Below are 16,957 nucleotides of genomic sequence, written 5' to 3' on the forward strand. Positions count from 1 at the left end.
TGCGGGTCGGCCTAGTGCCCGCGACAGGAAACGGCGCAAAACGCAACGTGGTTTTGCAGTGAAAAATGACCCTTTTTTTGGCAAAGTGACTAGCTGTAGATTTTGAACCCTAGCCCTGCCGGCACCTAGGGAAACCTAGCAAACCTATACATTTTTGAAAACTAGACACCCAGGGGAATCCAGGATAGGGTGACTTGACTGCCTCCCACCATGGTCTGTTACCCAGAATCCCTTGCAAACATAAAAAATTGACAAAAAAAACACATTTTCCCCACATTTCTGTGATGAAAAGTTCTAGAATCTGCGTGGATCCACAAATTTCCACCCACCCCGCGTTCCCCAAAGTCCTACGAGAAAAATGGTACCTCACTTGTGCGGGTCGGCCTAGTGCCCGCGACAGGAAACGGCGCAAAACGCAACGTGGTTTTGCAGTGAAAATTGACCCTTTTTTTGGCAAAGTGACTAGCTGTAGATTTTGTACCCTAGCCCTGCCGGCACCTAGGGAAACCTAGCAAACCTATACATTTTTTAAAACTAGACACCCAGGGAAATCCAGGATGGGGTGACTTGACTGCCTCCCACCATGGTCTGTTACCCAGAATCCCTTGCAAACATAAAAAATTGACAAAAAAAACACATTTTCCCCACATTTCTGTGATGGAAAGTTCTGGAACCTGCGTGGATCCACAAATTTCCACCCACCCCGCGTTCCCCAAAGTCCTACGAGAAAAATGGTACCTCACTTGTGCGGGTCGGCCTAGTTCCCGCGACAGGAAACGGCGCAAAACGCAACGTGGTTTTGCAGTGAAAAATGACCCTTTTTTTGGCAAAGTGACTAGCTGTAGATTTTGAACCCTAGCCCTGCCGGCACCTAGGGAAACCTAGCAAACCTATACATTTTTGAAAACTAGACACCCAGGGGAATCCAGGATGGGGTGACTTGACTGCCTCCCACCATGGTCTGTTACCCAGAATCCCTTGCAAACATAAAAAATTGACAAACAAAACACATTTTCCCCACATTTCTGTGATGGAAAGTTCTGGAATCTGTGTGGATCCACAAATTTCCACCCACCCCGCGTTCCCCAAAGTCCTACGAGAAAAATGGTACCTCACTTGTGCGGGTCGGCCTAGTGCCTGTGACAGGAAACGGCGCAAAACGCAACGTGGTTTTGCAGTGAAAAATGACCCTTTTTTTGGCAAAGTGACTAGCTGTAGATTTTGAACCCTAGCCCTGCCGGCACCTAGGGAAACCTAGCACACCTATACATTTTTGAAAACTAGACACCCAGGGGAATCCAGGATGGGGTGACTTGACTGCCTCCCACCATGGTCTGTTACCCAGAATCCCTTGCAAACGTAAAAAGTTGACAAAAAAAACACATTTTCCCCACACTTCTGTGATGGAAAGTTCTGGAATCTGCGTGGATCCACAAATTTACACCCACCCCGCGTTCCCCAAAGTCCTACGAGAAAAATGGTACCTCACTTGTGCGGGTCGGCCTAGTGCCCGCGACAGGAAACGGCGCAAAACGCAACGTGGTTTTGCAGTGAAAAATGACCCTTTTTTTGGCAAAGTGACTAGCTGTAGATTTTGAACCCTAGCCCTGCCGGCACCTAGGGAAACCTATCAAACCCACGCATTTCTGAAAACTAGACACCCGGCCGCTTCCAGGGAGGTATGGCTTGCGTGGATCCCCCAACGTTTCCTTACCCAGAATCCCCTGCAAACCTCAATTTTTGCTGAACAAATCACTTTTTTCACACATTTTGGGGTGGGAAAGTAGTGGCATCACCGGGCTCACACAAATTTACCACCACCCAGCATTCCCCCAGGTCTCCCGGTAAAAATGGTGCCTCACTTGTGTGGGAGGCCCAAGTACCCGCGGCAGGCAAGGGCCCAAAACGTAGTGAGGCGACATCAAAATGGCCTATCACAAAACCACCTGGTTTTGCAAGGGGGGTCACTTTGGTTTTTGGCCCGGTGCGCGGCGGCCATCTAGGGAAACCTACCAAACCCATGCATTTCTGAAAACTAGACACCCGGCGGCTTCCAGGGAGGTATGGCTTGCATGGATCCCCCAACGTTTCCTTACCCAGAATCCCCTGCAAACCTCAATTTTTGCTCAAAAAATCACTTTTTTCACACATTTTGGGGTGGGAAAGTAGTGGCATCACCGGGCTCACACAAATTTACCACCACCCAGCGTTCCCCCAGGTCTCCCGGTAAAAATGGTGCCTCACTTGTGTGTGAGGCCCAAGTACCCGCGGCAGGCAAGGGCCCAAAACGTAGTGAGGCGACATCAAAATGGCCTATCGCAAAACCACCTGGTTTTGCAAGGGGGGTCACTTTGGTTTTTGGCCCGGTGCTCGGCGGCCATCTAGGGAAACCGACCAAACCCACGCATTTCTGAAAACTAGACACCCGGCGGCTTCCAGGGAGGTATGGCTTGCGTGGATCCCCCAACGTTTCCTTACCCAGAATCCCCTGCAAACCTCAATTTTTGCTGAAAAAAATCACTTTTTTCACACATTTTGGGGTGGGAAAGTAGTGGCATCACCGGGCTCACACAAATTTACCACCACCCAGCGTTCCCCCAGGTCTCCCGGTAAAAATGGTGCCTCACTTGTGTGGGAGGCCCAAGTACCCGCGGCAGGCAAGGGCCCAAAACGTAGTGAGGCGACATCAAAATGGCCTATCGCAAAACCACCTGGTTTTGCAAGGGGGGTTACTTTGGTTTTTGACACGGTGCTCGGCGGCCATCTAGGGAAACCTACCAAACCCACGCATTTCTGAAAACTAGACACCCGGCGGCTTCCAGGGAGGTATGGCTTGCGTGGATCCCCCAACGTTTCCTTACCCAGAATCCCCTGCAAACCTCAATTTTTGCTCAAAAAATCACTTTTTTCACACATTTTGGGGTGGGAAAGTAGTGGCATCACCGGGCTCACACAAATTTACCACCACCCAGCGTTCCCCCAGGTCTCCCGGTAAAAATGGTGCCTCACTTGTGTGGGAGGCGCAAGTACCCGCGGCAGGCAAGGGTCCAAAACGTAGTGAGGCGACATCAAAATGGCCTATCGCAAAACCACCTGGTTTTGCAAGGGGGGTCACTTTGGTTTTTGACACCGTGCTCGGCGGCCATCTAGGGAAACCTACCAAACCCACGCATTTCTGAAAACTAGACCCCCGGCGCCTTCCAGGGAGGTATGGCTTGCGTGGATCCCCCAACGTTTCCTTACCTAGAATCCCCTGCAAACCTCAATTTTTGCTCAAAAAATCACTTTTTTCACACATTTTGGGCTGGGAAAGTAGTGGCATCACCGGGCTCACACAAATTTACCACCACCCAGCGTTCCCCCAGGTCTCCCGGTAAAAATGGTGCCTCACTTGTGTGGGAGGCCCAAGTACCCGCGGCAGGCAAGGGCCCAAAACGTAGTGAGGCGACATCAAAATGGCCTATCGCAAAACCACCTGGTTTTGCAAGGGGGGTCACTTTGGTTTTTGACACGGTGCTCGGCGGCCATCTAGGGAAACCTACCAAACCCATGCATTTCTGAAAACTAGACACCCGGCGGCTTCCAGGGAGGTATGGCTTGCGTGGATCCCCCAACGTTTCCTTACCCAGAATCCCCTGCAAACCTCAATTTTTGCTCAAAAAATCACTTTTTTCACACATTTTGGGGTGGGAAAGTAGTGGCATCACCGGGCTCACACAAATTTACCACCACCCAGCGTTCCCCCAGGTCTCCCGGTAAAAATGGTGCCTCACTTGTGTGGGAGGCCCAAGTACCCGCGGCAGGCAAGGGCCCAAAACGTAGTGATGCGACATTTGGGATAGGCAATGTTGATGTCGCCTCACTACGTTTTGGGCCCTTGCCTGCCGCGGGTACTTGGGCCTCCCACACAAGTGAGGCACCATTTTTACCGGGAGACCTGGGGGAACGCTGGGTGGTGGTAAATTTGTGTGAGCCCGGTGATGCCACTACTTTCCCACCCCAAAATGTGTGAAAAAAGTGATTTTTTGAGCAAAAAGTGAGGTTTGCAGGGGATTCTGGGTAAGGAAACGTTGGGGTATCCACGCAAGCCATACCTCCCTGGAAGCGGCCGGGTGTCTAGTTTTCAGAAATGCATGGGTTAGGTAGGTTTCCCTAGATGGCCACCGAGCACCGGGCCAAAAACCAAAGTGACTCCCCTTGCAAAACCAGGTGGTTTTGCCATAGGCCACTTTGATGTCGCCTCACTACGTTTTGGGCCCTTGCCTGCCGCGGGTACTTGGGCCTCCCACACAAGTGAGGCACCATTTTTACCGGGAGACCTGGAGGAATGCTGGGTGGTGGTAAATTTGTGTGAGCCCGGTGATGCCACTACTTTCCCACCCCAAAATGTGTGAAAAAAGTGATTTTTTCAGCAAAAATTGAGGTTTGCAGGGGATTCTGGGTAAGGAAACGTTGGGGGATACATGCAAGCCATACCTCCCTGGAAGCGGCCGGGTGTCTAGTTTTCAGAAATGCGTGGGTTAGGTAGGTTTCCCTAGAAGGCCGCCGAGCACCGGGCCAAAAACCAAAGTGACCCCCCTTGCAAAACCAGGTGGTTTTGCCATAGGCCATTTTGATGCCGCCTCACTACGTTTTGGGCCCTTGCCTGCCGCGGGTACTTGGGCCTCCCACACAAGTGAGGCACCATTTTTACCGGGAGACCTGGGGGAACGCTGGGTGGTGGTAAATTTGTGTGAGCCCGGTGATGCCACTACTTTCCCACCCCAAAATGTGTGAAAAAAGTGATTTTTTGAGCAAAAATTGAGGTTTGCAGGGGATTCTGGGTAAGGAAACGTTGGGGGATCCACGCAAGCCATACCTCCCTGGAAGCCGCCGGTTGTCTAGTTTTCAGAAATGCGTGGGTTTGGTAGGTTTCCCTAGATGGCCACCGAGCACCGGGCCAAAAACCAAAGTGACCCCCCTTGCAAAACCAGGTGGTTTAGCGATAGGCCATTTTGATGTCGCCTCACTACGTTTTGGGCCCTTGCCTGCCGCGGGTACTTGGGCCTACCACACAAGTGAGGCACCATTTTTACCGGGAGACCTGGGGGAACGCTGGGTGGTGGTAAATTTGTGTGAGCCCGGTGATGCCACTACTTTCCCACCCCAAAATGTGTGAAAAAAGTGATTTTTTGAGCAAAAATTGAGGTTTGCAGGGGATTCTGGGTAAGGAAACGTTGGGGGATCCACGCAAGCCATACCTTCCTGGAAGCCGCCGGGTGTCTAGTTTTCAGAAATGCATGGGTTTGGTAGGTTTCCCTAGATGGCCGCCGAGCACCGTGTCAAAAACCAAAGTGACCCCCCTTGCAAAACCAGGTGGTTTTGCGATAGGCCATTTTGATGTCGCCTCACTACGTTTTGGGCCCTTGCCTGCCGCGGGTACTTGGGCCTCCCACACAAGTGAGGCACCATTTTTACTGGGAGACCTGGGGGAATGCTGGGTGGTGGTAAATTTGTGTGAGCCCGGTGATGCCACTACTTTCCCACCCCAAAATGTGTGAAAAAAGTGGTTTTTTCAGCAAAAATTGAGGTTTGCAGGGGATTCTGGGTAAGGAAACGTTGGGGGATCCACGCAAGCCATACCTCCCTGGAAGCGGCCGGGTGTCTAGTTTTCAGAAATGCATGGGTTTGGTAGGTTTCCCTAGATGTCCGCCGAGCACCGGGCGAAAAACCAAAGTGACCCCCCTTGCAAAACCAGGTGGTTTTGCCATAGGCCACTTTGATGCCGCCTCACTACGTTTTGGGCCCTTGCCTGCCGCGGGTACTTGGGCCTCCCACACAAGTGAGGCACCATTTTTACCGGGAGACCTGGGGGAACGCTGGGTGGTGGTAAATTTGTGTGAGCCCGGTGATGCCACTACTTTCCCACCCCAAAATGTGTGAAAAAAGTGATTTTTTTCAGCAAAAATTGAGGTTTGCAGGGGATTCTGGGTAAGGAAACGTTGGGGGATCCACGCAAGCCATACCTCCCTGGAAGCCGCCGGGTGTCTAGTTTTCAGAAATGTGTGGGTTTGGTAGGTTTCCCTAGATGGCCGCCGAGCACCGGGCCAAAAACCTAAGTGACCCCCCTTGCAAAACCAGATTATCTATTGTTCCTACAGCGTGAGAATTTTGGAATAATATTGCAAAGAAAATGTGGCAGACATTTTGAGGTTTGCAGGACATTGGGGATAAAAAAAAATTTGTAATTCACAATAGAGATATCACCATGAACTCCCATGGGTTTCCGACAATATCTAAAGTTGGTGGGTTATTCTTGCATGGAAAGTGTAACTTGGCAGAGAAACTAAAGACAAAGATTCCTGCACAACCATCTATTCCTCAAACACACACACATACTGGTTGGATTTGGCACGAGGGCGAGTCATGGTTCAGTGTATTAAATTTTATTAACAAGAGATTTCACAAAAATGAAATGCACTGTCAATAATTAAATTCACAAAAAACCAAACCAATGACTCGCAGCTCGTGAGCTGTAAAGCCACGTCAAGGCACCAACCACTTTACAGGCCATTCACACACCTTTCATACGTGATACAAACAAGACCATTCGCACCACCAGGCACAAAAGCAACACATTACAAAATTCACCAAAAAGGGACAAGGTACACCCTGCTTCAGAAAGACAAATATTACTGCACAGCCATCTAATCCGCAAGCACACACACATACTGGTTGGATTTGGCACGAGGGTGAGTGATGGTTCAGTAGATACAATTGTATTAGCAAGTGATTTCACAGAAATGAAATGCACTGGTAATAATTGAAAGGGCGAGAAACTGAACCATTGACTCATAGCTCGTGAGCTGTAAAGCCACGACAAGGCACCAACCTCTTTACAGGCCATTCATACACCTTTCATACGTGTGAGACATACAAAACCATTCACACCGCCAGCCGCGGGCCCATCACATAACAAAACTCACACCAGCACACAGCGCCATTCAAGGGCCCATCACTTTCACACGCCCACAATCCAGACACAGCAACTACACAGGCTGATGGATTGCGTTGAGTGGCACTCAGCTAGCAGTGTGTGTAGTGACCAGCAGAAAGTCAATACTCACACACAGCCAGCAGAGCAACAGTCCACACACACCGCTAGCCAAACACCAGTCCACGCACACCGCTAGCCAAGCGCCAGTCCATGGACACCACCAGCCAAGCACCAGTCCGCACACACCACCAGTCCACGCACACCGCCAGCCAAGTACCAGTCCACGCACACCGCCTGCCAAGCACCATTCCATGCACACTGCCAGCCAAGCTCCAGTCCACGCACACCACCAGCCAAGCACCAGTCCGCACACACCACCAGTCCACGCACACCGCCAGCCAAGTACCAGTCCACGCACACCGCCTGCCAAACACCATTCCACGCACACCACCAGCCACGCACCAGTCCACGCACACCGCCAGTCCATGCACACCGCTAGCCAAGCACCATTCCACGCACACCACCAACCAAGTGCCAGTCCACACACACCAACAGCCAAGCGCAAGCCTACACACACCGCCATCACATTTAGGATTTAAAAAAAGAAAAAAAAAAACACAAACAAATTGCAAATAGATACAAATCTTCTAACAGAAAATCAGCAACTAAATACATTGCACTAACACCAACCTTGAAACAGAATCAAATTATCCAAAGAATACAGACCAGGCAGTTCACTTTACCACTCAAGAATCCTCCCAAAATTTTTTTCGTGTGTGGTACGCTCTAAAACAAGCAGAGAGACACAGTGCAGGATGAGAAGGACAGTCGGGGCAGTACATACGACTCTCCTTCCGCAAACCTTTTTGCCAACAGACTCTACATCTCCTACTGGGAAAATCTTTTGCGGGTGTGGGAGGAATGTGATCTGGAAAGTGGCGTTCTTTCAATCTAGCAACATCCTCCACCAGTCCAACTCTAGGAACACTTGCCTGTTCCACTACAACAAGGCTGCCTATTACAGACTCCTGAAACTTAGCAAAAGTCATCTTTGACTCAGGGCAAGAATCCTGGAACACAACAAAAGCATTAAACATTGCCATGTGGAAAAGATGGATAGCCAACTTCTTGTACCAAATGTAAGCCTTACGAAGAGCAGTGTAAGGTTCCAACCTCTGATCTACTCTGTCAACACCACCCATGTGCCTATTATAGTCTAAAATGCACACAGGTTTGCGTGCTTCAGCGACCTGACCCCAAACAGTCACAGGTGCAGTGCTTTCATCATGGATGGTAGTCAGCATGTAGACATCTCTCCTGTCTGTAAACTTCACAGCAAGAAGCTCCTGGCAACGCAACGCACTGCACTGTCCCCGCACAAGCTTTTGACACACAAGTTCTTTCGGGAAACCTTTACGGTTAGAGCGGATTGTGCCACAAGCAAGAGTGTCCACTTTGGCCAATTCCCTGAACAACCGCACACCAGTGTAGAAGTTGTCTACATATAAATGGTGGCCTTTGTTAAAAAATCCTCTTCCAAGTTCCCAAACAATTTTCTCAGTCACTCCAAAAGTGGACGGACAACCAGGGAGGTTAAACCTAGATTCCTTACCGGTGTACACCCTGAAATTAGAGACATATCCAGTCCTACTGTCACACAGCATATACAGCTTTATTCCATAGCGTGCCCTCTTACTAGGAATGTATTGCCTAAAAACCAAGCGGCCCTTGAACAACACCAAAGACTCATCCACTGCAATTTGTTTCCCAGGAGCATAGATCTCAGGAAATCGATCAACAAAGTGATCAAGGACAGGCCTAATCTTAAAAAGACGGTCACAGTCAGGGTGATCTCGTGGCAACGCTAAACCATTATCAACAAAATGCATCATCTGAAGCAGTAGCAAATACCTGTCACGACTCATGACTGCCGGAAAAATAGACGTTGCCATCAAGGGACTGCTAGACCAATATGAAGACATTGATGGCTTCCTTAACAAGCCCGTCAAAAAAGTTAAACCCAAGAACTTCTTCATCTCTTCAACATTTGTGGGAGTCCACCGGGTAGCTCTAGAGTGTGGCTTAAGACTGGCACAGTTGTCCCTCAAAAACTGTTCGGCATACAAATTAGTCTGCTCAACAATCTCTGCAAAAAACACATCATCCATAAACAACTGAAAAAATTGACCGGCAAAAAGTTTTCAGTATTCACTCTAGACCCTGGAACACCAGTAAACTCTGGCAATGCCGGCTGCACTATGCCAGGGGCAACCCAGAGGTCATCACTTTCAAAGGGAAGCCTAGCAGCCCCAGCCTGCAGCCCAGAAGCCTCTTGCCGCACTACACCAACGGGAAGCCTTGCAGCCCCAGCCTGCAACCCAGATGCCTCTTGCCACACTATCGGCACATCAGTCTCCTCCTCTAACACAGGCACTTCATCCGCACTAAGAGTATCTTCATCATCCGATGACTCCATACGGAGAGACAACTCACTGCCAGAATCGTCCCCTGCCTCCTCTCCCTCAGATGCAGAGTCAGTCTCTGAACCAATATCAGAGGAAGACTCAAACAGCAAACCAACAACCTGCTGAGCAGTCATCCTGCGGCTAGCCTTTATACTTACTAAGATAGAAGACTGCACAACCAAGTCAACAACAACCAACAATGTGCAAACCAAGTAAGTAAAGAAATGTGTACCTTTATCACAAAGATCAATGTACTCAAAAACTATACAATCCAATTACAAGAGACAGCTGCACTCACCAGAAACTAACTCTGCAGTGACACAGCAAAAACCAACGATATCAAACTAGAAAGAAGAAAAAAAAACACATTACTCACAAGACAACAAAATACACATCGAGCACCAATGCAAAAAGTTTTTGACACTCAAAAAACAAACATACTGCTATTATTACACCATTTGCAAAAAAAATTCATGCAGAGAAATCAAACACATTTACATTGTACAAAAAAGAGTCTCTTACCAAACTACACAAACAGCAGAACCACCAGAAACACGGCAAACTGAAAAGAGCAAAAGCCTTCACCTAGAACAAAAAAGTAAAAAAAAAAACATTACTATTGCAATTCACAAAAAAAAAAACAATAAACATAACAACATTCTATGTTACTACCCAAATGGTCAATCGTTATGTTCCAGGTGGGGCAGAAAACAGCAGGAAAAAAAGGCTACTCTGTCCCGGGGCGGGTGGGCCAAATACATATTATAAAAATTGCCCCCTGGAAGCGACACTTGCCAAAGGGGTCACTTCCATTTTTATTTACACTAATTCCCTGGTGTCTAGTGGGCTTTTCTGCCCCCCCCCCTGGGGCCAGACACGGAGCGAAAGTGGACCGATCTGCCCCCAGGGGGGACAGAAAAGTCTGTGCAAAAATTATTCCCCAAGGGAAGCGACCCTTGCCCAAGGGGTCACTTCCCATATCACTATAACGAAATTCCCTGGTGTCTAGTGGGCTTTTCTGCCCCCCCTGGGGGCAGAAACGGACCGAAAGTGGACCGATCTGCCCCCAGGGCGAGCAGAAAAGTCTGTGCACAAATTCTCCCAAATTCAGCCCCAGGGAAGCGACCCTTGCCCAAGGGGTCGCTTCCCATATCAATATATCAAAATTCCCTGGTGTCTAGTGGGCTTTTCTGCCCCCCCTGGGGGCAGAAACGGACCGGAAGTGGACCGATCTGCCCCCAGGGGGGGCAGAAGAGTCTTTGCAAAAATTCTCCCCCAGGGAAGCGACCCTTGCCCAAGGGGTCGCTTCCCATAACAAAATTGCGAAATTCCCTGGTGTCTAGTGGGCTTTTTTGCCCCCCCTGGGGGCAGAAACGGACCGGAAGTGGACCGATCTGCCCCCAGGGCGAGCAGAAAAGTCTGTGCACAAATTCTCCCAAATTCAGCCCCAGGGAAGCGACCCTTGCCCAAGGGGTCGCTTCCCATATCAATATATCAAAATTCCCTGGTGTCTAGTGGGCTTTTCTGCCCCCCCTGGGGGCAGAAACGGACCGGAAGTGGACCGATCTGCCCCCAGGGGGGGCAGAAGAGTCTTTGCAAAAATTCTCCCCCAGGGAAGCGACCCTTGCCCAAGGGGTCGCTTCCCATATCACCATTACGACATCCCTGGTGTCTAGTGGGCTTTTCTGCCCCCCCTGGGGGCAGAAACGGACCGGAAGTGGACCGATCTGCCCCCAGGGGGGGCAGAAGAGTCTTTGCAAAAATTCTCCCCCAGGGAAGCGACCCTTGCCCAAGGGGTCGCTTCCCATATCAATATATCGAAATTCCCTGGTGTCTAGTGGGCTTTTCTGCCCCCCCTGGGGGCAGAAACGGACCGGAAGTGGACCGATCTGCCCCCAGGGGGGGCAGAAGAGTCTTTGCAAAATTTCTCCCCAGGGAAGCGACCCTTGCCCAAGGGGTCGCTTCCCATATCACCATTACGACATCCCTGGTGTCTAGTGGGCTTTTCTGCCCCCCCTGGGGGCAGAAACGGACCGAAAGTGGACCGATCTGCCCCAGGGGGGGCAGAAAAGTCTGTCTAAAAATTGTCCCCCAGGGAAGCGACCCTTGCCCAAGGGGTCGCTTCCCAAATGGCCGAAAACAACATCCCTGGGGTCTAGTGGGGGCATTCCTGTCCCACGATCGCGACGCTGTGCGCGATCGTGGGACAGGAATGCCCAGCATTGAGACATCAGGGGAGAGGAAATACTCTTTCCTCTCCCCCGATGCCTCAAGGCCCTGGAATTCCGCCCCCCCCCGCCACACCGCAGCAAAACACCTACCTGATCCGTTGGACGCGCTGGAAGAACTGAATTCCAGCGCGTCCAACGCTTCCTGATTCCTGATGACGCCAGCGCGCGCTGTGCGCGCTGACGTCACCAGGAAGCGTGGGGGGGCTCGGGTGGCAGCGGAAACTCTTCCGCTGCCATCCCCATCTGTGGGGGCACGATCGATGCCCCAGGGGGGGAGCGCCAGCGCTTCCCCCAGGGGCTGTGCTCATGACAGAGCGGTTCCGTCATGAGCACAGCTCAACCGATGCTCATGACGGAACCGTTCCGTCATGAGCATCGAAGGGGTTAAATGTAGTCAATAGGCTAATGCTTCTATTAGTACATATACCTGTTCTATGTAGTTTGAAAGTTGAAATTGCATACATTTTTTCTGAAACTCAGTGATGGAAAAATGCGATTTGGAGAAACCCTTTGTCAGAAAAATAAAAAATAAAAAATAATAACAGCTTCCAAAAGTAAATTGCGTATGGTTAAATTATCAGACACTGTACTGGATTGATTCGGGCTTTTAAGTTTATAGTAAGTAAGAGATATACTGAAGAACCAGAACCTTTTGGGCCTGGCGGCGCAGGGTACGCCCAAGGTCTCCGGAGTTCACCTGCTTCGCAAAACAGAGACACGGGACACTCTGTCGGCGTTAGAAGATTGGATTTATTTAGCTGCAGCTAGTACAGTTATCCTAGAAGTACACAAAGTAGGTTCTCAGGAGACTGCCACTTCACTCTGTGGCGCATCAGGTTAAATACTATACAATTATACAATTATTAACGAAATACACTCCCAGAGCATATAAGAAGGAGCCAATAAGGAAAGTTGGAAAACAAGGCGGAACCAATAGGAAAGGTTTGAAAACAGAAATATCAGATGACTCGAAGAGACCTCTCCTCCAACTGTGTTTGTCACCCCACCCTCATGCTAATACATTACAGATTCATAACTAACTTGCAGGTGGCGAGATACGTTTGTGTGTATTGGAGGACAGTCGTGAAACGAGAGAATACTAGCAGGAGACAGTGAAGGCCAGTCGATAAGATAAGGTCAGGAAAGAATAGTGTGAGCCAACAGATAGTTGAGATGCGGATTAGAAAAGCCAGACAGGGATTAGTGTACTCGGCTAGTTCTAACACCAGCTTTGCAAATAGAGGCCGAGGGCGTATTTTGACACCAGGCTACAGAAAAAGCAGAATAGGCTTTGTTCGCCGTGCTGCCTGAGTGATGGCAACACAAAATGGCGGCGGGCCACAAAATGGCGGGCCGATTCGATCGTGATCGAAAATCGAAGTTCCTCAGACCCTCCTTTTGCCAGAACTCAGGCAAGATAGACTCATGTTAATCTGAGTCCACGTCAATAGCCATGAGGTCATCGAGCTGTTGCTGTAACATCATTCTTATGTTTTCTGTTACTTGTGGCTTGGGTTTTGGGATGCACATAGTAGCACAAAGATCACAGATAGCGGGACCACAGTGCATACAAAGGCAACAGGAAAATATAATGGTCAGGATTATACCAAGGAACGTCAATGCTTTCCAACCCCATTTGGACCGTAGTCCCCAAAACCATTCCGTTACAGACCAATCTCCTTTGTCCTGATGAATAGACTCAGAGATTATGTGCGATTTGGAGATAGCTTGGTATACTCTCGGAGCGTCATTAGGAATTAAAATACAGCAACTTGACCCGATCAATTTGCACACTCCACCACGATCGGCAAGAACAAAGTCTAAGGCAACTCGATTTTGCAAGGTCATAAGACGATCCGCCTGTAGTTCTGCCGTGATATTGCTTAAGGCTCCTACAGTGATGTCTATTGTAGTCTCTACGACACGGACCAATTGCCTTATATTTCTGCTGTTAGCCACTGGACCCCAGAAGGGAAGAAACCCTTTAAGGAAATCTCCTCCTTCTTGTCCTGCTGTGTCCTTTGAATCAATAATCCCTCTGCCATATCGGGTTCGGTGATGATTTGTGGAAACAGTGTAAGTAGGGGGAAGAAGAAAAGCTATATAACAAGTACCAGAGAAACCCGTTGGTAACCAAGTATAAGCTCTATCATAGCAGATGAAATAGGTGCCTTGAGAAGGCACTAGAGGAGGCGAGTTCTGTGAGGAATAAACGTACGTGTAGGAGCAGTTATTCCTTTGGGTAGTGTCAGAAGGGCGATCATTGATCTGTAAGCAGAAGTTACCCTGATGTTGTATAGTCCAGATTGGCGAGGACTTTCCTTTTCCAACCTTACTACTGAGACTCGACATATATTGGGTGACGTTCCAATTAGTGTATGCTTTTCTTTCGTCAACGGAGATTTTGCTGTTTTCCATGATTTTAGCCATAACTACCATACCCTTAATCAAAGAACTGTGACTAAAATCCGGATAATTAATATGTGAATTAATAGGTCGTCTGAATTTGCTCTGATAAGCATTAGAGAAGATGACGAAGTAAGCCCAAGCAGAACCTTCATAAGAAAAAGGAAGGTCTAGATATGGCATTCCTTTCTCTGTGGTATGTGGCATAAGACCACACACCCACCAATCAGTTGTATTAACCACTAATTGGTGCTGATGTAATAGCTGGATAAAGGAATTGTTATAATACGCAGTTCTTCTGACGAGTTCATGTGAAGGGAGAGTATAAAAGAGGTGTGGAGAGATAGTAGAGGAAGGCAAAGAGGAAGAAAGGGAGGTATTTCTTGGCTGCAAAGCATAAATTACCCAACCAATAATCGCCAAAACAATACAGAATGATATAAAAACACATAAAGTTATACTAAAACGACTGTACATTATTTTCCAGGATGTTTTCTTCTTTCATCTCTTCTTTCTTTATTACTTAGTGTAGTTTCCATCTTACTAATGGATGCTCACGGCAATCTTCCTCAATCACTGAAGTCACGATGCTCTACCGCCCTATGACACTGAAGATCCGGCAGACCTATTGTCACTACTCAGGTCGTGACCTAGACTCCTACCGTGACCCTGCAACCGGGACAGAATACTACACAAGGGAGAAGAAAGGTCTTAAATGTTCCTTGGCCTGGGTCTCAAGTTGTAGTGTTCTTTCCCTGGAACATTCTGATTTTGGAACAATGTTCGTGGTTCAGTCGTATCCAAGCGACGATGCGATGCGATGGAATTGCTTCCTGTAAAATGTCGTCGTCCTCTTTCTCAGACAGTGTCCCATTCAGGTGTGCATCACTAGAAGGCACGAATCGTGGAGTCTTTTCGCTTTCACAGTCACCAACCCCTCTACGAACCCACTGATCAAAAGGCAAAGGCAAAGGCACTTTCTTGCAATGTACACCGTGAATCCAATTTTTCTTTCCTTCGACTTTAACTGCTGTCCTTGTAGTCAACAAGACCATTCGAGGCTCCCGCCACCTGGGTGGCAAATTGCTGTACCTCTGAAAATTCTTCACACACACCCAGTCACCTGGTCGGATGGAATGACCTGGGTCTGTGGAGGCCTCCGGCAGAGCACTCTGAACCTGTTGATGAAGAACACGCAATTTAGTCGTAAGGTCATGCAGATAATCAATCAACGTTGGATATGGCAAGTCTGAGAATTTCTTAGGGCAAGGTATTCCCCATACGTTGCCCGGACGGCCAAATACCACTTCGTAAGGGCTAAGTCCCAAACAAGTGTGTACTGCAGTTCTGGTGGATAGCAGAGCTAACGGCAAAGCATCAGGCCAATTGAGTCCTGTACTTGCTTGAACCTTTGCCAACTTCAACTTCAAGGTTCCATTGTAACACTCTACTAAACCCGCTGATTGTGGATGATTTGCCGCATGGAACTTTTGCGTGATACCAAGACCTGCACAAACTTTCTGCATGACTTGGCCAACAAATTCGCTCCCATTGTCACTCCAGACAATGCGCGGCAAACCAAACCTGGGGAAGAACTCTTTTAGAAGGATTTTAGCTGTGGATAGGGCTGTGTTATCCTTTAGAGGGTATGCTTCTATCCATCTTGAAAAGGCGCATACTACCACCAGAACATATTTGAGGTTGTTGCATCGCTCCATATGAATGTAATCGATTTGCAACACCTCAAATGGATATGTTGGAGGAGCACAGTGACCTGCTGGAGTTGGGGTTCCCTTTCCTGGGTTGTACATTAAACAAACAATACAGTGCTTTACTACATTGTCTGCACATTTTGGGATATTCTCATTCTGCCACACTGGTGCCAGAAGTTTGCAAATGCCTTTTGCACTTAAGTGGGCTGGACCATGAGCCATAGTAACCACTGGGAGAACATAGGCATCTGGTAACAGCCAACTCTGATGTTCAGATAATTCCACCCAACAACCCATCTCATCTAACATTCCCGTACTTTCTTTCCACTTGCTCAACTCCCTTTCTGAAGCCTCTTTCTGAATCGCTTTCACGCTTTCCACTGTATTCTCATACATTCCTCTCTCTCTGACCCAATTTGCAGGACCTGCCACAAACATTCGACTCTTTGAATCTCTCGCTGTTTTCTTCGCTATTTCGTCTGCAAATGCATTTCCTCGACCAACATCATCCGTAATCTTCTTCTGTGCACTACACTTCACTATCACTATTTGGGTGGGTAAAGCAAGTGACTCGAGGAGATCAGTCACTAACTGACCATGCTGTATTTTGGTGCCATGTGAAGTGAGGAAACCCCTTTCCTTCCAGAGACGCCCAAAATTGAACGCTACACCAAAAGCGTATTGGCTGTGTACACGTTCACTCTCTTCCCTTTTGATAATACACAAGCTCTCGTTAATGCTATCAATTCTGATGCTTGCGCTGAATTTTGTCTAATATGTGCAGTTTCCACAATCGTGTGTAAGGTAAGTACAGCATAGGCTGAAACCGTATCTCCATTAGGCATCTTAAAACAAGAACCATCTACCCATAGAGTCCCATCCGGACTCTCTAGCGGTGTGTTTCTTAGGTCAATTCTTCCTTTTGTCTCTTCCTCAGTACGGAAGAAACAATAATGTTGATCCTCAACACTCTCCTCATTTGGAAGGGGCAACAAAGTAGCTGGATTCAGGGTATTACATCGTTTGATGTGTATGTGACTAGCCAAAAGCGTCAGCTCGTAACCAGTTAAACGTGCACTCGTAAGATGCTGTGTTTTTGTTCTGTTTAGCAAAGTATCCACTGCATGTGGCACCATGACAATGAGAGTATTATCCAACACCATTCCA

This window comes from Triturus cristatus, chromosome 7, assembly GCF_964204655.1.
Source record: "Triturus cristatus chromosome 7, aTriCri1.1, whole genome shotgun sequence".
Taxonomy (NCBI): domain Eukaryota; kingdom Metazoa; phylum Chordata; class Amphibia; order Caudata; family Salamandridae; genus Triturus; species Triturus cristatus.